General features: G+C 39.1%; 1 long non-coding RNA gene across 3 annotated transcripts; it reads left to right on the forward strand.

Annotated features, from left to right (window-relative positions):
- Positions 1–528: 528 nt before the first annotated feature.
- On the forward strand, positions 529–23000 carry LOC120742618. Of its 3 annotated transcripts, XR_005697906.1 has the most exons (5): positions 529–1019; positions 1306–1509; positions 4521–4663; positions 14969–15056; positions 22858–23000. It is a non-coding gene; the product is annotated as an uncharacterized LOC120742618 (long non-coding RNA). The 3 variants fall into 3 exon arrangements; XR_005697910.1 differs by lacking the exon at positions 14969–15056; XR_005697907.1 differs by lacking the exon at positions 4521–4663.
- The last annotated feature ends 209 nt before the right edge of the window (positions 23001–23209 follow it).

Below are 23209 nucleotides of genomic sequence, written 5' to 3' on the forward strand. Positions count from 1 at the left end.
TTCTTCCGTGTAGCCTTCCCTAAGCATTTTTATTTATGTTTTTGTCGAGTTGTTAAGCAAGTGGAAAATATTACCATGGCAACATGGAAACTGTCCAATGACATGGCACAGCAGTCCTTGATGTGGCCCATGGCATTTCAAAATTTTAAGCATCTGTGTCCTGCAACACTTTATCTGGTGAAAATGGAAAATTTGGTTAAAAACGTTCTTTTAAAAAATTAGTCTAAATAATTAACAAGTCATCAACAGGTAGCTTCTACTTCCTGTGTCCTGCAATTTCTCCATACTCAAATGTGCCTTTTTTCCCCAGCTGGTTCCCACCAGTATCCCATCATCACACTCCCATTCTTATGTTCTCAGTGACTGTAATGAATTCCAGACCATTCTTTTGAGATATGTGTAGGCTTTCTTCTTGCTTCCAGCTCCCATTGCTACAATTTCAATCTTCCTGCCAGTTTGATGGGGCTGCCAGGTGCTTCTAGCTAAACCATATGTCCTTTGACACTCTGTTTTGGGGATGGGGGAAACGTGGAGAAAGGGGGGTTAAAGAGGAGACTATCTGGAACTACCTCTGAGAAAAACTCTCCCTAAAACTCAGTTGGCTGACATGTGGCAAAAACACAGGCCACCAAAACAAAACTCTGGTTCTAATTCCTCTTTGCGCTAGGCCTGAGAGAGCTATAGATAGAGGGATGGCAGGGAGCTCTTCACTGTTTCCCCGTGGGGTCGGAAAAACAGATCCTGTTTCAGTGAGCCAGTTGGCTTGGTGTGGCGCAGTGACCGCATCGCCATCTTCGGCTCAGTCTGTCAGTCAGTCACAGTCTGCTGGTCTGCAGCTCCAGTGGTCAGGCAGGAGTTCATTCTTTTCTGGTGTCTTTGTCTGAATGTTTTTCTGAGGGCCAGACAATCCTTTCAACTCTGAAACCTCAGTCTCTGCCTCGTCTCTGTCTCCGATCCAGGGCTGTGATTCTGCGCTGAACTGGTCACACCATCGTTCAAGCGGCTCCTCCTGCCTACAGGTAAGGCCTGTAAGCCTGGTGATAGTTCTGCTTGCACAAAGGCATAGTTACATGTATACACACACACACAGCAGATTTTTAAAATCACTTACAATCTCTCTGCAACAGAGACATAGCATAAACAACAGCTAAATGCCCCCAGAGAAGAAGCTGCTTTTGGCTGCTCCCTTATCTGTATTCTCTCCAGTGCAAAAACCAGTACGACACAACATACATTTTTATACTGAAACTCCAATGTGAGATTCTGTGTGTATGTGCTGAGCCTTTTGTCATTTTGCCGCACTAGACGGACATTTTCCCAGAAGTCCATGGAACCCAGCAGTGACCTGAAGTTACCAAGTCTCTGGGATGTATTGTGGCAGACTTTAAATGTGAGGAAGAGAAACTCTCATCACCCATCACCTCTGTGAGATGAAAGGCCCCAAAAGCAGCCAGCCACCCTGCTGGACACAGCTCAGCTGTTATAAGAAGTGTCTGACAGAAGTGGCAGGTACTTGACCTTCTCTCTAGCTTTTTTTTCTCTCACTCTTTCTCTCTTCTTCTCTTTTCTCACACTCTCTTTCTCTGTGTCACTGCTTTGCCACAGGCTGACCACTCACGCCTCCCCGCCTCGTCGGTGTTGTCAGAGAGCTAACAATCCCAGCCTGCTGTGCTACACCTGCATTTATTTGTTTATTCCCACTGACTTCTAATAAGTACTCCTCATGAGTCCTTGTGGTGGCGCTGATCTTGACGCTGTGCAGTCCTACTTTCTCCACCTTATTACTACAGGGGTCTCATGGCTCAGGGAAATTTATTGGTGAGTTAATGTCAATAGTTGGTCCAAGAAATTAGAGGATGGACGCGTTTCTGCTCAATTCACAAGTAAAAGAAAGCACTGGGGATTCGAGTTGTATAAGCATGGTTTGTGTTACTCAAGTGGAGTTAGATGAAGAGTACAATAGCATCCACAGACTAAATCAGGGGAGAATTACAGTGGCAAACATTGCGGGTTACCTACTGTATTCCGAGCCTAGATCTGTATGTCTGGGTGGGGAGGGCAGTTGAATTTTTAACAACCTTGATGCACATTTCCATTTCTCCTGCAGACAGTGTCCCATGTATTCATCTCTCCTAACAATGGCGAAATGTCAGCATACTTTCAGGCTGGTCTAAATTAAACATTCATCCCCTTTGAGTATACAGCTATAGAGCTGTTCTTGCCATCCCCTCCCACACTCTTTCTTTCTATTTTCATATATAAGGGTTCGTCCAAATGTGGAACGAGAACAAGACACTTTCTCTCATTTTAGGCCAGATGGTCAGTATGTAGCGTTTAAATTATTTTAAGTTTGCTAATATGCTAAATAACACTTCTCTGGCTGACTTTCATGGTCACATCCCAAAAGTCCCAAGCCTTTATATGTGCAATGGCCAAGAAAGTTGAAGACAAGACTTAAGATGGGGAGTGGGATATTTTATTAATGGGAACTATTAATATTCCATCGCAGGGGGATGATGGCGTGTTTCTTTTTGCAGAAGCATAATGAATAACTGAGCGCCTCCATGGTACCCGATTCGTAGGCATGAATATTCAGGCTCTGGCGATGTATCATGGGAGTGTTGGGAGCCTCTTCTCTACCCTATAGTGGATCACACCCAAGCTCTTTGTCTCACCTCTCTACTCCTACTTTTATTTCTTTCCATGCACATTCAGCCAATGTCACTAAGGCCAGCAGCATCTTGAGACCGGCGACTATAGATCTAATGCTTGGCTCTCAATAACAACCGTCCACAGAGGCTGGATTGATTGATTACACTACTGTGGCTTTGTGTGGGTTTTTAATTGATTGATTTATAGTGGGCCTATGATTGATTATGAGTAGTCAGCAGTGGGTTGGAGTTGGGCTGTCAGGAGGACACAGGGTGAGAGGTGAGCTCTTGTGGCCCCTGTGATATGTTTGTTCTTTTATCCAAGAATCCCACTTTTATGTGTAACACTTGGTAGAGCCACATTTTGTCCTTACCTCGGTCACCTCTCTGGAGCTCTTTTCTCCCTAATTTCAGTGAATGCGCGCCTGTGTTCACATGTGGTGTTGCCTGGAGCTCTGTATGTCCTGTTCTTGCCAACAAAATGTTCAGTAATGTCAAGTTTGTGGTATTCAGCAGGTACAACAAAGACCTCCTTACAAACCTCAAAGAACTAACTCTCACAGTGCCTGTGTAGGAAAATAAAAAGAGATCAAGCATAAAAAGGAGAAGGGAAAGGGAAAGATAGAGAATCACATGACAGTGCAGAGGGGAAAAAAAGAAAGCATTACCCCGCTCTTAACATCCCATTCAGATATAACGCTGAGGAAAGAAAAACTATGAAGGACCAGAAGAAAGAATCAATTTGGTAACATAGATCAGGAAGGGGAGACAGTTAAATGCAATGGCAAACAAACATTTCGACAGTAGACATGCCATTCTCAAATGATACACTGTCCCAGTGGGCCAATAAATAACAAAAATCTATGCTTATTTCGACTCGTAAAATCAGGCCGGACGAGATTAGGGGCGGTTGGTGTGCTACCACCAAGACAAAAAGCCTGAATGTATCAGTCATTTCTTCAAGTTTCATTAAAGTCTGATCAGTGTTGTCTCAGGATGTGTAACAGATAAACAGATGAATGAATTAACAATAAGACAAACAGAGAACAAATGGATGAACAAACAAAGCGCAAACAAATACACCAAGAACAACAAAGAAGCAAAGAAACAATTCAGTGAACAAAAAAATGAAATAAATGGACTAAAGACTCTTGCATGGAAATGGGAAATGCACATGGGTATCAGTCATTGTCTTTTTGTCTTTAAACTCCCAATGCAGAATAAAAAGTATGGGACAAGCATCTTGGCAGCTGAAGGCTTTGTTTAATCACACATTAAATTAGCAATGAAACAATGACATGCATTTATTGTGTCATTGCAATTTTAGAAGTGTACAACAACAACTCTGATTACATTGTGACTAGTTAGTGCATGTTAGTTTGATCATTTCCTCAGTGTCTGTGTGTATTTTAGTATTCTAGAGTGGGGGGAAAAATCAATTTTGATATACATTACTGTACAAAATTACTGTCGAAAAGATGTTATTAACTGTGGTGAGCTTGCTATTAATATTACTGGAGAATGGCTTTGTGTGTTCTTATTGCACTTGTGGCTGAGACTGCTGTGATTTGAAACTGAGCTAATATCTTTAAGTCAAGCGATCTAACAGCACAAAGATGCTAGGCAGCTATTAGGTAGCTATTAGAGGCAGATATTAAAGGGAATCCGTGCGCAGCATCGGCCTGGACAGTGTAAGACTCTTCACCAAGAAAGAACATTATTCCTGATCCTAGAAACCTATGCCTTTGCAATGCCTCAGAGAAGCTTGCTGATCGTTGCTCACATACATCCAAATATGCAATATCTTTTCTTTTAGTTGGAGGTAATATGCAGTAATCTAACACTGCTACTGCTAATCCTTTTTTTCAGACAAAGGGTTACAGCACAGAAAAGAAACAAGAAGAACCCATCCTCTTGTTATCCTGATGCAATTAGAGCCCATGAGTGGCCCTCAAATGCCAGTTAAAGTCTGGAGGATGTCATCCAAACTTTGTTATGGCTCCCTGTGTCAGGTCAGTGATTATGGCTATCCTGACTTCTATTTGAAGACTGAATACAGTCTGCTTTCAAGAGGAAGAAGGAGAGGTATTACCCATAGAGCTGGAAGTTGTGCGCACTGCGATGCCTTGGCACTCTTCTTTGGTGTGGAAGTAAACTGCAGATGCTTAATTTGGAACATACACCCAAAACTTCTTAAAGTCTTTTTAAAACACTGGCTTCAGGCTCAAAAAGTTGTTTAAGGACCTGGTGGAGGGAGAAGAGCAAAGGACCTTTTGGCTTTAGCCCTGAAGTTAGCACAGGCAGACAATCCTGCTGCTTTACCAAGAAAAAAAACATAATTGAAAGATGCTTCCCAGATGGCAATACTGGTTGCTGGGACTGTCTAGGAGGTAGGAATACATGTGGCTGCATCACTGTAAAGCGTGCCCTTTAAAACACATTGTATTAATTAACACAAATACCAGACAGGTAGTCAAATGGTCCTTTCACCTATTTCATTCTTTTGCACTTTGAAATGTCAGCATAGAATCTTGTCACTTGACCTTGTTTGCACTTTTTCCACATTAAATTAAAGATCTAAAAGTAAACATTTAATGCCTTTACTTCACTGATCTTATTCTTTTTGAGACACTTACCATGTTAACCCTGTTTTGCCACGTAATTTTTTTTCAAATTCTGTTTATTAAAACAAATTTTAAAAATCCATATCAATTTGCATAGATATGTTCAGTTTATTTATATATATGCAAATAAAAGCATATAAGGTGGTTAAGGCTAAAAGGCTAAAAACATACGCAGTATGAGTAAATCCATAGGTAACTCTGTTAACCTATGCGTATCGCTTACTGATGCATCACAATAGCTATTATAATGTACTTAAAACTGATATTTGTGAATATGCTGTTAACTGGAGCCACCAGAGGACAAAGACTGATTTTGGAGAAGCTTACTTATGATGTGCTTTTGACTGAAAATTGTCTGGCAGAGGTCAAACAAGTTCACAGCCACTCCCTCTCACATTTCCTGATGCTGTCTCCTTCCTGGACAGCCCAGAAAGAGAGATGTGTGACTGAGTCACATATCACAGCCATCTGTCAGCCAAACATTGCCAGATGTGGCTGATGATATTAAAAGTGGCAACACTCAATATATCAAAATTCCTATGCTCAACAGCAGGGCAGGTCAAAGATCACATAAAATAAGGCGCCCTTTCATTAAAACCAAGTTTTTGGGTCTTTTTATAACAGACAGGAATAAGTAAATATGCATTCATTCTATGACAGTAACTTGTACTTTCTAAATATGGGTTCCTGCTGGCCAGGCAGATGACATGACTTACTGCAGAACAGCGTGGCATCGTGCCTTGAAGAGTAAACCTGAAGATGGAGGGCACATCGGTATGGTTTCCACTGACTGGATGCTATTAAAATCCCTGCAAATGTGGCTTTAAATATGAGAGTTCGATAGTTTTTTTTTTTTTTTTTTTTTTTTTTGGGATAAAGGCCCTTTTTTTTCTTGCTAAAGCACAACAATAAGTGCAATGCAGTAGGTCTGCCATCGACTGTCTATTCACCCCAAAAACACTTGCTGTCTTAGCTCACAGGTACAACAGGACAAAGTACAAAAGGGCTTACTGAAGTGGAAGATACACTATAAGAAAACTTTATTCGAAGCACTTGCTTCAGCCAGTTATTTTGCTGCAGTGGATAGAAACATACAGATCAGGAACTTCAGTCAAACTTAACATCTAATATCTGATTAAGGAAAAATATCACCTGAGTGATCCAATGAGCAAAAAGTTAAAAAAAAAAAAATCAATAGGAAATAAAACTGTCTGTTTTGTTTAAGCAAAACAGACAGACAGAACCACATTTTATCCCACTCCTGTCACAAATTCCCAAAACTAAGTCAAACATTTGTTCTTATTCATCAAAATTAGTTAAAAAATGTAAAACCTGAATTTTTTTTTTTTTACTTCAATTGCAGTGTCAGAGTTTCAGAAGTTGATGTCAGCAGCACATATGCATAGATCCAACCTGTACACTTCTTGCCCCTTACTACCAGTTCTCTGTTAATTTGATGTCATAGCCTATTTGATTTGTTATAGTAATTTTATTGGTAAAACACTTTTAAAATACAGGAAGTGCTTCACAGTTTGGATAAAAACACATTAAAAGTAAGTGTAGAGGCTTGTGTAAATACATCAATGCATCATATTAAAAGCTGTCTAAAAAGGAGTTCATGAACATGAGAGTGACACCGAGTGATGCTTCCCAGTGACCAGAACTGATTAGGCTGATGGACTCAGTGGTGGGATTTTTTAATAGGGGAAATTTATTGTGCAGCAAATTTTAAAAAGCATTGTGTGTGTTTTAAGAGCAAATCATATTAAACGTAAAGCAGGGTGTTCCTAAAACATTGGTTGATTAATAACAGATTAGAGATGCAATAATTAATAATGTTGTTCATGTAGGTTGGCATTTCTCATACTAAAAGCCTGATTGAACAAAATAAAATAATAAGTTCTCATGACCAGCTGTGTGTGCTTGGCTTTATCAGGTGATAGAAGTTACGGCCTGGCTGATGACAGCCCTGACCAACACTTGGTCCTTCTTGTGTGCAATTTGCACTCTGTCACCAAGTGCACCTTAGGTTTTCTGAACAGCTGGTGAACTTTGGTAGACACTGCAGACTGCCAAAAGGGTACTGTCATGTATTAAAATTCACATCAACACCGTCAGTATGGAGCCTTGGGTATGTTATCTGATGGATATGTTGCTTAAATTAAAGCAGTATCTATGATCATAGTCTCTTATTAATTTCCTTGGTCAGTGCTCTGACTTCAAATTGTAGTTAAAAAAAAATTGTGAACCTATTTCATCTAACTTTAGGTTCTTTCTTCATTTTTAACAACTTGTGCCTTTTCTCTGTTGGCAGTTACAGTAGAAGTAGATATATATTATAATTAAGTATTTGTTGAAGTATACTGTGTAAAAAAGCACAAACAAAACAAACAAAAAAAAACAACTTCCTGTACTCAAAAGTGTTAAGGTTGCAGAATTGGGATCCAAATGCATTGCTTCCAAAAGCAGACAGACGTAATTAAAAAAGCAATTGTGGATTTAGTTGATGCAAGGCCAAAATACAAGCTAAACAATATCAAACCTGAAGCACATATGAAGATGACACACTCTGGCAAATAATAATAAGAGAACCAAGCAATCAGGGAATGAAAGACAGGAAGCTAAATGTTCAGAGGACACAACAGAAAACGTAACCTTCAAAGTAAAAAAAAAAGAAAAGTAATTCAAGAGAATGACGCAGGCCTCAAAAAAGACTGAACAAGTCTGGGACAATAAGAATATGACAAAAACTCCTTTTAACTAATAAAAATGTACTTGAACCAAAACGGAGACTCATTACTTGAATACAGAAACACAGGAAACGAAGACTTTATGTTTCAGGAATTAAGACCTTGAAATGTATACACTGAAAAAGAAATGAAACAATGAATCATAAACCCAACCTAGCGTTAACAAAAGAAAAGAAAAAAGACTAAGAGCATAAGGATAACAGTGAAAACAAACTCAAAACCCTTAATAACCAAAACCCCAACACTCCAGATCCCACAGACCATGACACAAAAGTAAGCAAGAGCGCATAGAGTATCAAGTTAGTTCCCAACACTGCTCATAGGTACTTTTGGGCCGAACTTGTCTTAAAAATTTAAGTCAAGTGTGATTGAAGCTTGTGGTGTTTTTAGGTGTTGTTTTGACCTGTAGAGCAGGAGGTGCATCTGGCTTTGGCTTTGGACAGTCTGTAGGTTCCCTGTGGGGCCCAGCAGCAGAAGCAGTAACGGAGTGAATGTTACTAACCCTTTCTACTTTCATTAGAGACAGAAACTAGAGGATTACTGCCAGGGGCAAGGCTAATGACTGTCATGCCCGCAGAAAGCCGATTTACTGAAACCGTGGCAGGAAGGCGTGAAGCCAAAATCTCCCACTAAGTCCCAGTGTGAGGGGCCTTAATAAAGGAGAGACTCTGCTCTATCGCCAGCTTTCTTCGGTGAAAAGTTGTGAAAATCACAAAAAAGTGTATGTAATACATGCATCCCCCCCAAGTTTACCACCAGCATTAATCAACTAGTAAAAACAATGGCAAATGAAAGTACACAGAAAATTGCAAATATAGTTACCGAAATGATGACATTCCCTTGCAGATCCATAAACCGACCATAAAACTCTCTTTTGCAGGCAAATCTATTTTTGAGGAATTTGTAATTCCTTCTTATTTTCAAACTGGGAGCATGCAGAAATAAATAGTCCCATCGTTGGCACTAACTCATAAGACTGGAATCACTAAAGAGTGTGGTGAAATGATTAAGTGGGACAATACAGACAATGAATCTTCCGTCTCACAATAACAATACAGTGCAATGCATGTGTTTAAATGTTAATGCTCTTTGAGGCTCTGCACAACTGCTTGACGATATTCGTTTTTCCAACGTAAGAGTTTGGTTCTGGAAATAGAAGCATTTTATTTAACTAGAGCATCGTCAGTTAAAACTCTGTTGATGTGATGCTAAAAAGGGGGATTGCACAAGAAAGTGTTTTTGTAACATATTAAAAAGCAATGCAAAGTGGGAAATTCAGCACTCAAAGCAATAAGCGCTGTCCCAATTGCTAAGACACGTTTATATTCAACAACACCGTAGGGAGACTTTTCAGTGATATTTAAGAATATCGAATCTGAGGAACTTCCTAACATACATACTGCTACTTCTCATATTTAAACAGATTCCATTTTCCGTTACCTTTCTCCACCTAAATAGCATGCACATACACACAGGCTCGCAAACACACATGCCTAGGCATTGATTTGGCTGCTTCAGGGGCAAGGGAGAGCACTCATCGAGAAGTTCGGACAATTGATCTCTGGAGGGCATGAGATACAGGGCCCGCTTTCTTCTCTCCTTTCTCAGTCGAGTCTTTCACTATCTCTCACACACACTCTTCATCTCTCGACTACTGGACATGTTTCCTCTGAATGTGCATTCTCTGGATTACAGCGAAGTCGAGGAGTAGCGAGGGAGATCATTGCTTTACTGAGTGTTTGGGTGAGATACTGTGGGTATAGCTTCTCAACTCACAGTTGAAACTCAAAGTTGAGATCGCAAACCCAGAGGTAAAAAACCACAAAAACTAGCAAAGATTTTTATACTGTTTCACTCTGTTGCATCAAAATCCGGCTCTAGTTCCTCTGTCAAATGTTTCTTATACTATTGCTCAGAGGTGTTGTTCACATGTCTAGCATTTTAGCAGTGTTTACACTTTTGTTAGTTGTCAGTAGTGCATCTATATGTTCAAACAGTCACTGTCCATTTAAGCCTGGACCAATTACCTACTGCATGTCCCTCAAAGTTCCACTTCCACTGACTGTGTAATCTCCAAACACTCGCCAATTGGTTGGGGAATACACATTTTTCTATAGTGACTAGAGGTTGCTATGGAAATGTGGATTGCCAGTTAGTATTTTGGCCTGCGTGACTGAACCTACATACAGACTGGAAGCACTGTGGTGACCAAACATCAGGTGAAGGTGAAATAATCGTTGGTAATAGGACGTGGGCAGGAGCCAAGAAACTTTAATTCAGCTTCAAGCCAAGCAATGGGACTACCGATCAGAACACATGATACTGCTGATTTAGATATGATGTGAAATGGACATCAAAGATAACCTGAGGAAAAAGGCGACGTAGGATTTTAAAATTAATACCATGGGTGCGTTTACTAAAAATCTTGGACCGCAAGGTTAAGGCCAAGTTCCTGAAAATCACCCAGCATTTTTCAAATTTATTCCACAGGTGCATGTACGAGGAGGCTGAGGGGTAGCACTAGTGGACGTCAGCATTTTCAACCCCAGTACTCTGTCCTTCTCTATACATGTGTTTTCTTTTTTGTTTGCAGCATAGTGTTTAGTGTAGCCAACACTGACTTGCATGACATCACTTGAGAATGTTTATTAGATTTTGCACAGCTTACCCTGGAACCATTAAAGAATTTATACCACTTTCATTGCCTCATTTGAAGTAATATTGAAGGCATAAAAGGAACATATTATTAAAATCAGAAATATTTGTCAACATGCATCATACAATAGCTACACAAACCAGCGTACGGAGTTCTTCATGTTCAACACAAATGGCAATTTTAAGCAGTCAGATGAACGTACTCTGTAACATACTATCTCAACCATAATGATGTGATACAGATGCAATACATACTAGTGATTCAGTTTTCTAGTGAAACAAAGGCACTAACCGTGTAAGCTAAAGTTAAATACGTTCGAACCATTTTCTTAAACTCCAACATATCACAATTTAGGAAATGAAATACTTTTTTTTTCCAGCATCAGGAAGTCCAGCTGTACACTAACAGTTACACTTTATTCGCTTGGTCACCATAAGTAAAATGACTGGCTTTTTTGTTGTGTTTCTTTTTTTCCCCCCCTACTATTTTAAAAACTGTATATCACAAGCTGGAAAGTCTTTGTGACCATCTGATGTCTGACTGCATTTTCTCTGAAATCTCTGTATATTTGCAAAGAAGAAAGTCTGGCGAAGGATTAGGGAAGAACAGCAAACTGCCAAAATCTGCACAGCCTGTCAGAGTTTGGAAAAGAATGAGACAGGAGAGGGAAAAAAAATGTCAAGAAGGAGACTGCAAATGAGGCTTGTTTCAATAAGAAGATCGATGGGGATGAAGAAAAGATGTTGTGTGCATCGATGATAAGTGTCCATGGGCAAACACGAGGGGTGCCTATAGAAGTGGGATATATGGGTATGTTGGGAGGGAAGTTGAGCAGTGAAGATGGTGTGAGAGAAATGATGGCGAAAGTGTGGCCCACGAGAGGCTGCAGATAAACAACAGTTTTTGACTACATTTCCAGTGTTTGTGTGACTTGAAAACCATTTTTCTAATAAAGAAAAGACCGTTTCATGATTATAGAAAAGACTATGAGACGAGACTCGGTAAGAAAGCGGTAAACAGCATCCAACAACACTTTTTAATTGCCGACTTGGATTTTGCTAAAATTCTGCTTTATCTCTTTGTATTGTGTTTTTTGACTTATGTGTAGCCTTGATGATGATCATTCATGGCTTCTGTATTAAGTGGGAAATCTCTATGGGTTTGGTAATTATTTTAGGCTGTTGCCCTTTGTGTTATTCAGTTTCCTGGTCTGGACCTTTTGTGGGGAGATGTGATTGTTGAGGACAGCCCTTCAGCAGTTGTGCATGTCACAGGGTCTTGTGGGGGATACACTTTTCACCACGAGACCCATCATGGCAAACCAGCCCAAACAAACAGAGTTGCTCTGTTTATGATAATCTTCTTGTAGTAGTATGTTATTTATTTGTACATTCTCCTCTACGTTCGGCTTGTACCGCACGCTGCCTAGCTGTGTGCATATATTGAAGTGAATCCTTGTAAAGAAGAAAAACCTAGGTATTTCCCAGCCTTGATGTCAGCTGCGTTACTCAGCTTCTTTTTCTCAGTGTTGGCAGCTCATATGTTGCGAAACCACTGACCCTGAGCTTATGGATGAGCCACCAAAGAGCTTTCCCTCATCTAGTCATGATGCCATTAGTCAGTGGTAGCCTCTGAAAATTGAAAAATGATGTAACAGTGGCTTAGTGTATATCCATGTCACCTGTTTTGGTACCATTTGATTTGGTATTGTAATGACTGCAACTCTTTGAGCCTACGTTGTTCAGGAATGTGCCGCACAGTGTATGTGAGGACGTTGCAAGCTGTGGAACAAAGGCATATTGATTTTTAAAGAAGCAGTGCAGATATGCAGACATTTCTTGATAGGTGTCACTGTATGTTTATCAGATACCACTTCACTGATGTGTTCACAGTGACAGTAGGACAGATCAGTTGCAAGTGTGGAATATTTTTTGTTATTATTTTTGAAAGCTGATGGCAATAGGAGGAGATCTCTCCAGTGTTTCCCACCGCTTGCCATCCTGTGTTAAAAATAGTCATACAAACGGTGACACTGAGCCATCATGGCATGTCATTTTTGTCATCATCTCTGTGCTGAGAAATGGCTGGAACACATGTGACAACCCGTCAATTGAGAGGGGAGAGATAGTCACGATTGTCCACCTGGCTCATGTGTTTGTGTTGGGTTAATTTTCAAAGAATACACATGTAGGCTCTAATCATGCTGAAATAACATTAATTACTTAATGCATTGGCTCTGAGTCGTTTTCAGGGTTCATATTTTACTTTTCTTCGCTGGTGCAAAAATAAGGTCTAGGAGTAACCTCTTCTTGTGGCTTTTAATTCCAGTGACAAGACCCTCTTGCCAATGTCAAAAAGTGATGATTTGGAGATGATAACATGTAAACACCTTAAAAGTTTTTTAGTTCTTCACCATTTTTGGGATTGGCCATTCTCCAAAACTAAAACCATTGTAACAAATATAACAGTGTGAAGAGGTACCAACACCATCCTTTCGGATAGTGTTTACTGAATGAAGATGGAGAAAGCACTAGGCACTAACAAGTCCCTAACCCAAAGCTGCTCTCCTCTCCATCTTGTGCTAGCAGTGGGGCTCTTGAGCATGTTGTTCACACACAGGCACATCCATCTTCTTTTTATCCCAAATTACTTGCCGTCTTTGATTCTCACTCCCCGTGTAAATGAAGTGGGTGTGAGAGGGCGGGAAAGTGGTGGGCTGATGGATCTTATTAAAGGTGTTGCATTGATAATCAGTGGAGAGACAACAAGATATGGGTTGAGCAAGGAGGAGAAAGAGAGAGGCAAGAAAGGGGTTGGGGGGGAGGAGGGGGGGGAGATAACAAAAGATATGTCTCTGTTCACAGTGGCAACATGCCCTTGAGAGGACGGAGACAGAAAAGCCAAAGAAAGACAGAGAGAGCATGGGAAAAGAGATGGAGGAGACTGTTGAGCTGTCACAGATGTAGCCGTTATGTCACTTTGGTTTATCTCCATCAGTGCATCTGACTGACCAGGGAGGCAATTTCACATGTTTGAGCTGAGTGAAACTCCATGTTTACGAAGGGATAAACGTTTGTAGGACTCTCTCTCCCTATCCTTCCATCCATTCTGTTTCCTGGCCCTGCTCTAGACCTCCATTTAGAAAGTGAGAAATTACACATCTTTATTTATAAATCATGGAACTCCCATATCTTCCACTTGGTAACAATTCATTTGCCTTTTTCTGGAGGCACTCTGTCTGCTACGGGGTGAGTGTTGTTTTTTTCCATATGATAATGTGTTTTTTCTCAGTTTGATTTGTTTATATTGAACTGTGAACATACAGTGCGCAACATTACCGAAACACCAGTCTGATCTTTTCCTAACATTGTTCCTATTCAGTGCAACTGCAGGTCATGCCTTACAGAGTTCTTGCAATGAACAGAATATCACTTTGACAGGAGACCTCAGGGGATGCCTCTCAGCCGGATTATTTCCACCTGCTACGATGTGTGGCCTGGAGGACATGCTATTATGATATTTTCTTTTTAAAAGCAGGCATATGTTTGACTGTAATACATACAATCAGATCTTGTTCTGTTTATATCCAATGGTGGGCTAGGTTTGGATACAGCTGCAACAGTATTTGTTGCATTTCTGTATTTAAAGGGAAGTGATTATATAATTTTTTAAAAAACACCTGCATTATACAGGCAAAACTCAGACCTTCAAGCATTTATCTGGCCTGTCTATCGGTTTAGGTTCTCAGTAAAGCCATTGTCAGGAAATGTTGAAATTTTAAGGCTTTAAAAGTAAAGCTTACAGAGTAAAGTTACAGAGTCAAGGACCATTTTCATGTTATTTCATGTCAGTTTTATGTCAGGATAATTTCCTGTATGGTTTAGATGTTTTTTATAGATATTTAGAAATTTTCCATTTATATGTCATGTTCAGGCAAGCAATACAGGATATATAAAAGAGTTAGAAATATGTCAACGAGCAAAAGAATTACAAATTAGTTTTGAATGTATTTAATTTTCTAAAATGTCCTTATTCTGCCAATAGTTATCATGTTCAGACTTTTGAAACTTGAGATCTCTTCAGCATAAACTAAACGGCTAAATCACCTTTTAACTCACCTACAGCTGGTGGAGGATTTTGTATGCACAAGATTAATGTTTGGGCTTTTTTAAAATTATAATTACATTAAAGCATTGCAACAAACTACATATGCCTTGTTCTGGTTATTGATTGGGATTTTATTGCCTTATTCTTTATGACCACCCTTCTTATCTCATTATGTTGTAGATAAACTAAGTTTGCCAAGCTTGGAAGTCAAAGTCGAGGTGATGTGGGATGAGAAAGGAAAGAGAAGTGTTTGGGGCTTGTACAGAAGGTATTATACACACACTGGTACACTGCATGCTAGAGAAAACACACTGAGCCTGTGAGCTTGACTTTATTAGATTCAAGCTTAAAGTATTGTCAGTTACAGCTGGAAAGCTGACTTTACGTAATCGCACAGCCTGAGACAGCCAAGCAACCCAAGGATGCACGAAAAGACACACACACACACGTATATGTGTGTGTATGTATATATATATATATATATATAATCTCTCCAAATTTAGATATTTCTTATACTGTGAGGTGTGAAAACTGAAAGTAGGCTAAATTGAATTGTTTATTATTAGAAGAATTTAACTTTTCTAGCTTCAGTATAAAAGAAGAACAAACTGCTTACAGAACTTTTAAATGAATTAAATTAAATGGAAAAAAATAAAATGAAAAATCTGTTAGATGTGTTGACAACAAAAACCTTGTCTGTGGAAAACAATTTTTAAACTTTATGAAAATAACCCAAGAGTTATTATTCACTTTTGTTTGTCATTGTTTTTGTTTTTTAATTATTGCTTGCTTTAGGCAGCAAATTAACTTGCTTGTGGCCAATGCACTGCTAAGAGATTACAGTAATTTCACCTATTTCTATGTGACCAAGTTGAGTTGTAAAACTAAACCTTGTAAAACAGTTTTAAACCTCAATATTCACAAGGTCTGAGTACTGAGCAGCTCCCATTAGCAAATCAAAGTCATTTACTGATGGTAACTGTCAAATTTCAGCTGTTTGTTCCAGCTGTTTATTTTTCTCACTACTCTTACTAGCACCAAAATCTTTCGCAGCTTTAATGATATAGAGGAATAAAGGCAACACAGATACAGAGAGAAAGCAGAATATCTGTGTCAAACAGCATGAGATACTTCTGAATTCTGTCCTATCCATAGACAGCAGAAAACATTGACATGCCTCCCGTGACGTTTGGAAGAATCCAGTTGAGTGTTTTTGTTGTTGCCACCTTGGTGTTTTGAACTCAATCTGACAAAAAAGGGGTGGATCAGACTGTGAACCCACATGCTCATTGGCTAAGGACATGTCATTTACCAGCACCGAGCCAATGATCATACTGTGCATAATCTTTCTTTTCTGAAACAGCCTAACTTTTTATTCACTATGACACAAAATGAGTGATGGAGACCATGAATGTGGCAAGAAAGTGTTTACAGAGGTCAAGTCAGAGAGCAGTTTTCCTGTAGACTTCTATATTGTTGGAAGATTTAGGGTTTTTTTTTGCCACCACCCCCACAGAGATTGTCCCCTGGTGGCCATTTAAAAGAATGCAGGCTTAAGGTCCTACCATGTTTTATACTGTTTATGGTCCTGTCAGAGAGCAGGCTGGTAAAATGAACTAACATTGAATCATTAGAAATGATTTCGTCATTCCATTAATTCGACTTTTAAGTTGGGCTGGCTCAGATTCGTTCAGCATACGCTAGCCCCATCTCTTCTTTTCATCCCAGTTTTGTTAAATGTCACATTTCTCAATTTGTCATTAGTCAGAGTTCAGTGTAGAGTGACACTGACTGACAGCCAAGTCACGCTGTGGCAAACGATCAGTGATGGATTTGACTGAACCAGCTACAAAGGGTTGTTTAAAAAAAAGCATGATTTTATTATTACTTGTTTTCATCCGTTGCTGAAAATAGTGAAATTATCATCGAAATACAGTTTGTTTAAATGTCATCGTCTGCTGGCAGGGACCCTACGATGTAATTAAAAAAAAAAAAAAAGCAGGGTAGCAAAACTAGAACTTTCCTCACCCTGAGAATTGAGAAATGGGGATGCTTTTACTTCCCTTGTTTTATTTATTAGTTAATCACAGTGACTTGGTGATGGTGCTTTATGAAAAGTAAAAAGTATAAGTAATGTGTAATTTTTCCTGGGGTTCATCCTCTGAAATCTATGATATCTCTGCAAAAATGTGTGAGTTACAGTTAGTCAGATTAATGAGAGATTTCAGAGATTTGTTGTTTGTGTATTTTTCTTTTCTTGTTTTTTTAGGGTCACAGACAGAGATGTGTCTGGTCTGTTAATTTACCAGAAAACAGTAAAAGTATATTAAAACAAGAGATGTGAGAGAACATAAGGGTCAGTGTGGATGATGCAGTTACGATGCGTAAGTACAAAAGAGCCAAGAACTGAGCGAAATGCATAGAGGAGGAAGAGGACAAGGCTTAAAAATTTTCCCCCACATCGCGTGCCTTTGGGTTATATCTCAAGTGCACCAATGAAACAATGTTTTCTCACAATAAATTACACATGAAATTGCTGGATCATAATATATTTGCAGACTACATATAAATGTCATTAGGTATTTAACTGTGTGTCTCTTTGAATGTTCCTATCTGCGCCTCTGTTATGCTGCCTCCTTGTCTCTCTCTGTCTTTCAGAGTTTTTTTTTGTTGTTTTAATTCGTTTCTCTGGAGGGGATTAGAATAGCAGCAGTCATGAGGGAGTTGTTACCTGGATTAAACTTGATTGGTTGCTTTCTTGATTGTTGATGATAGTAACATAAAACAGTAATCCACTGGATAATGATGATTCTCTCGAGATGGTAACATGGAATTAGAATCACCAGGAGACTATGTTTTCTAACTACCAACTAAATTAAAAATCTAATTTTCATAGCTTTGTTTTATTGCTTCTCCCATTTCTAAATCTTTATAGAAAAACAGATACTGCTAAGTATTAGTGCTAGGCTAAGATAATAAGCTGTCTGCGCTGTATGGGTTTATTTAATGATCTGAGTCAGAGCTATTTTAAGCTTAAATACCGGACATTAGCAAAGTAAATTGCAATGACACTATAGCTGACTCAAAACACAAACTGTCAGCTATAACTTTTGAATTTTTTTTCTTGTCAGTGAAAAGGTGTTGTACTTGTCAAGCAGCATAAATGGATGTTGTGCATTTTCTCTGGTGACACAGGTTTTAGCAAAAGATGCTCTTTTTGGATACAATCTGGCGCGATACAGCAGATACAGTATATATATTTAAGTTGAACACTGAGCCTTGTGAAATTATGTGATGTTGATAGTCAAGGATGCCTTTTAGTACATTTGGGTGGAAATGTGTAGGCCGGTTGAACATGCTTATTGAATGTTATTCCAGCCGCACCTCGGCGTCTCCCCAAGTCGCCCATTAACTGAAATGTGTGAGCAAATGCATTTGACTGTGCTGAGTGTGACTTTGCTGAGTGTGACGGAGTTTTCTTTTCAGAGGAGGAAAACAGCGCCTCTTGAATCATTGGAGCGTGATGCATCTGTATGGCAGCAAGTTGGGCCTCTGCACTCGTGCAAATGCTGTGACACCCTGCTCTGCAAATGTCAGTCCCATCCAATTAAATGGTTGAGTGATGCCATTGCCCACAAGGGGATCCCGCCGATGAAGTTCTTTGTTTGTTATCGGCTTTGTTTCCCGTTTTTCACTTTCACAGACAAGAATGTTGTCCATAGATGCCCCTGCAATACATTCTGAGAGAGGGAAGACCCGTGAGCTGTTACAGTGCCATGTTTCATGCAGAAGTACCCTCATGCTCTGTCTGTGATTCTCTTGGGTCATGTCTGTGCTTGTTATTCATTTGCAAGCAGTTTGGACCACCTACACATTGGCTATATTTACAACAATGTCAGTCTGTAGTCTGCAGTTAACTTCACTTTGATTATTGGTTGCTCTCCTTGTCAAGCACCTACATTATCTGTCTAGGCTCAAGATATTCATGTGAATGTTCAAGAGCAACCAACAGTAAGCAATGGTCTCTGCTGAGTGATGATAGATTCATAAAAAATCCACACAAAGCTCAGTTATTGTCATTATAATGCTATAATGCTGTTCTGTCTGCGGCAGAAAACAGCACAGTTTTATGTTTCCTTGGAGATTGAGCTAAAAACTGGCTTAACATTTGCCACCACACTGTCTCGTGGTATATAAATACAAGGGGAGTCTCATACTTGTTTTAATTTTAACATGTTATATATAAAAGAATCCCATAATGATGAGCCAGGCCAATATAGTCATCTAAGAGGACATACTTTACTGTAATGTTCACAGAGAAAAATTCCTTAACATGACTATAAGCCATACTGTTTGTTCTTGGCTGTCTATCAGAGCATGGAAGGGTTATTGGCTGACTTTTGCTCATATAAATCCTGCTTCAGCAGCCACAGTCATTTCCACATATTAATTAAGCCAACTTGCAAACCTACTGCTAGTAGTAGCTGTGCCAATGTGCCACTCTTACAACAAGAAGATAACGCGGAGGAGAAGTGTGCAGGCATTTGCTGTCTTTTAGGAGGGAAGGTCTTAACCGGTGAATTTGGATCTCGAGGCATATTCTCCAGATGCTAGGCCAGTCCCACCCTTTTCTGTTGGATGTGTGTTTCACACTCTTACTAAAGTCATTAGCCAAAGCCTTTTACACTTTGGCACCAAGACATTTTTCAGGAAAGGGATTTAAGAGCTCTGTTGAACTGTTTCCTTAACTGGGCTTGGTTTGCTCACCATGTTTTTTCCTGTTGAGCTTATGCTAAAAAAAAAATGATTCAGATAGTGATTAAAAAAAAAAGGACAGACCTTATAGGACTGTAATTCCCTAAAAGGAATTTGATGTTCATTCCACCATGTTAACAGTGACACTCTCCAAAGGCAGCACATGTGAAAGGTTGGACACTACATTACAGGGAAATGTTTTGTGTGAGGGGCTTCTGTATGGGTCAGTGGGTACTGCCAAGAAAATATTCAGAATCTGACATTTGTTCAGGGCTTGTCTTCAATCTGCTGTAAATATTTTCTTTGCCAATGAAGTTAAGTCACATTTGTGACTTATAAGAATTATAATTCTCTCCAACACATTCGAAATGATTGGTTAACTCTACAAGCATATTGAATTCCTCCTGAAAAACTGATGATTACATACTGAGGATATTATGAGAGCTATTTTGGGAGAATGTGTGCAGTGAGTTGGCAGTGGTAGACATTAAGTGGTCTAAAACTAGATTTTTCAGCCTGGCTTATTAAATGTTTGCTAATTGACAGTGCAAAGGTCATGATGTTCTTGGCTTGAAAATGCTCAAATACCTCGGGACAATTTAGCTGTCTACTATTTCTATGTTTAAGCTAATTGAGAAATCCAGTACATTCTTTTTCTTTTAGCTTCTGTGCAGTACCAATATACTAGAAAAAAGAAAGTGGACATTTTATAAAGATTAAAGGACATGTAAGTTATTAAATGCAACAACTGCTTAATATGGAACATTAAATTAGTTTTATATGTCAGACATAAGTTACAAAAGTTAAATAGTAAAAAAATAAATTACACTGCTTACAATATGGATTCCTGGATACATGCATTTTTTTTTAAAATCCTGCAGATTTCATTTAAGAAAAATAAATATGAAGGCAAATATATCAGACACAAAAACATAAAAGCACCAACAAATAATCCAGAAAGATAACAGTGTGGTTAAATAGTAGATAGCTTTAAATTCATAGACACAATAAATTTAAGTAATCAGTTCACTGTAGTTTCGTTTATATACCACCATTTCATTGTCTGAAAGCATTTTATCTTGTAAAGGTAAACAATTTCCAAATATTAGCATGAACACCAGCCATGAGATCCACTGTGAGTAATCTGACTCCAATGGTGGGGGGGAAGAACTCCCTTTTAACAAGAAGAGACCCCTGGCACAACCAGGTTTTGGTAGGGGGAGCCATCTGCCATGAGTAGAGTTGAAAGACAGGAACAAAGGTTAATGACATGCAAATAGTGGCAAATAGATGGGTAGTCAAAAGAGAAGAGTGAAAGACAAGCTCTCATTGCATCATGGGAAGTCCCCCTATAGCAGTACACCTAAAGGGTGTTCCACAGTAGAGCTTAAGGCTCTGACTCCCAATAAACAGTATTTGAATAAGAGATTTAGCTTTGAATTTAAACCTCATCATTATGTACATGTTTAGAGTCCACATTAGCGAAACTCCAAAACACTTTTTAAAAATTCACAGCACTATGTTTACAATATCATAACAAATTAAGACATGTATTATATTTTGTGACTCCTCTAACAACTGCAAGGAAACTACATTAGTTCTGACTTTAAGATTAAAAAGCAATGACTTGTACAACAAGCTCAAGTAGACAAATGCAGCAAGTCCCTGAGGGGTTAAGAAGTGTCCATCAACTGTCTGTCTGCGCCTCAGCCTCAAGCTTTTCCTATCCTCTATCAACTCGCCTCCCTTCAAAGTGTCAAGTCAGTAAAAAGTTTCTTTAGACAGTGGAGACTCTACTGAGTGCAGCTATAGCCTAAGGAAGATTTATTAAATTGTAGTCTTTTTTTCTCAAAATTGAAAGTGACAGAAGGGAAAAAAAGAAAACAAATTTAACGATCAAAACGATTTGTTACGAGTTTTGTTTGTCTATGGATGTCTGACAGCTGATAAGGAAACGTTGAAGCATTGACAGAAATAAATAAGTTCCAAATGATGAGGAATAGTTTTTGTATATTCATACTGAACACTTAGAGTTTTGTATATATATAACATACATACACCGACAAGGAGATTATGGCATTGATGGAATACAACTCTGACAGCAGACACAATGTGGTAGGTTATACCTTTTAGGTATGTAAATATTTGAACAGAGACAACTTTTTTTTTTAAATAATTTTGGTTCTGTTTGTTACCACAATGAATTTTAAATGAAACAACTCAGATACAGTTGAAGTGCAGACTTTCAACTTTAATTCAGTGGGTTGAACAAAAAAGGCTGCATTAAATGTGGGGAACTAAAACATTTGAACACAATCCCTTCATTTCAGGGGCTCAAAAGTAATTGGACAAAATAAATAACTGAAAATAGATTGTTCATTTCTAATACTTGGTTTAAAACCCTTTGGTGGCAATGAAGGCCCGAGGTCTTGTTCTCATGTACATCACCAGATGCTGGGTTTCCTCTTTAATGTTCAACCAGGCCTTTCAGTTGCTTTATGTTCATGGGTCTTTCTGTCTGAAGTTTAGTCTTCAACACATGCTCCACTGGGTATTCCACTTCTTTGCTTTAAAAAAACTCCTGGGTTGCTTTGACTATATGTTTTGGGTCATTGTTCATCTGTATTATGAAATGTTGGCCAATCATTTTCATTGCATTTAGCTGGATTTGAGCAGACGGTATCTCTCTGAACACCTCACAATTCAATCAGCTGCTTCTGTCCTGTGTCACATCATCAAAAAACACTAGTGTCCCAGTACCACTGCTAGCCTTGCATGCCCAAGCCTTTACACTTCCTCCACCGTGTTTTACAGATCATGTGGTATGCTTTGAATCATGAGCTGATATACGCCTTCTCCATACTTTTTTCTTGCCATCATTATGGTAGCGGTTGATCTTGGTTTAATCTGTCTGTGCTGTCTTTTTTTAGATGTTTTATTTTGTTTGTTTGCTTTTTTAGCAAAGTCCAATCTGTTCTTTCTATTCTTGAGGTTTATTAGTGGCTTGCACCTTGCAGTGGACACTCTGTACTTATTTTCATGCAGTCTTCTCTTCATGGTAGACTTGCATTTCAATACGCCTACTTCCTGGAGAGTGTTGTTCACTTGGTTGACTGTTGTAAAGGGGTTTGTCCTTACCCTGGAAATGATTCTGCGTTCATCCACCTCTGTTGTCTTCCATGGATGTCCAAGTCTTTCTGCATTACTGAGTTCACCAGTGCTTTCTTTCTTCCTCAGGATGTACAAAACTTTAGATTTTGCCACTACTAATATTGTAGCAATTTTTTGAATGTTTTTTTTTTCTGTTTTCACAGCTTAAGGATGGTTTGTATCACCTGCATGGAGCAAAATTTTCCAAATACAAGCACCACACCTCAAATCAACTCCCGGAATACTGATAGTGGACTTCCGGAGGTGCAGAGAAGTACACACCCCCATCACCATCAACGGTGCTGCTTTGGAGAGAGTGAGCAGCTTCCGCTTCCTTGGTGTACATCTGGCTGAGGATTTTACGTGGTCAGTACACATAAACAAAACAGTAAAGAAGGCACAACAGCACCCCTTCTTTCTCAGGAGACTGAAAAGATTCGGCTTGAGCCCCCGCATCCTCAGGACCTTCTATCGCTGTGCCATTGAGAGCATCCTCACTGGATGCATCACCACCTG

Source organism: Simochromis diagramma, unplaced genomic scaffold (genome assembly GCF_900408965.1).
Source record: "Simochromis diagramma unplaced genomic scaffold, fSimDia1.1 OVJJ01000321.1, whole genome shotgun sequence".
Lineage (NCBI taxonomy): Eukaryota > Metazoa > Chordata > Actinopteri > Cichliformes > Cichlidae > Simochromis > Simochromis diagramma.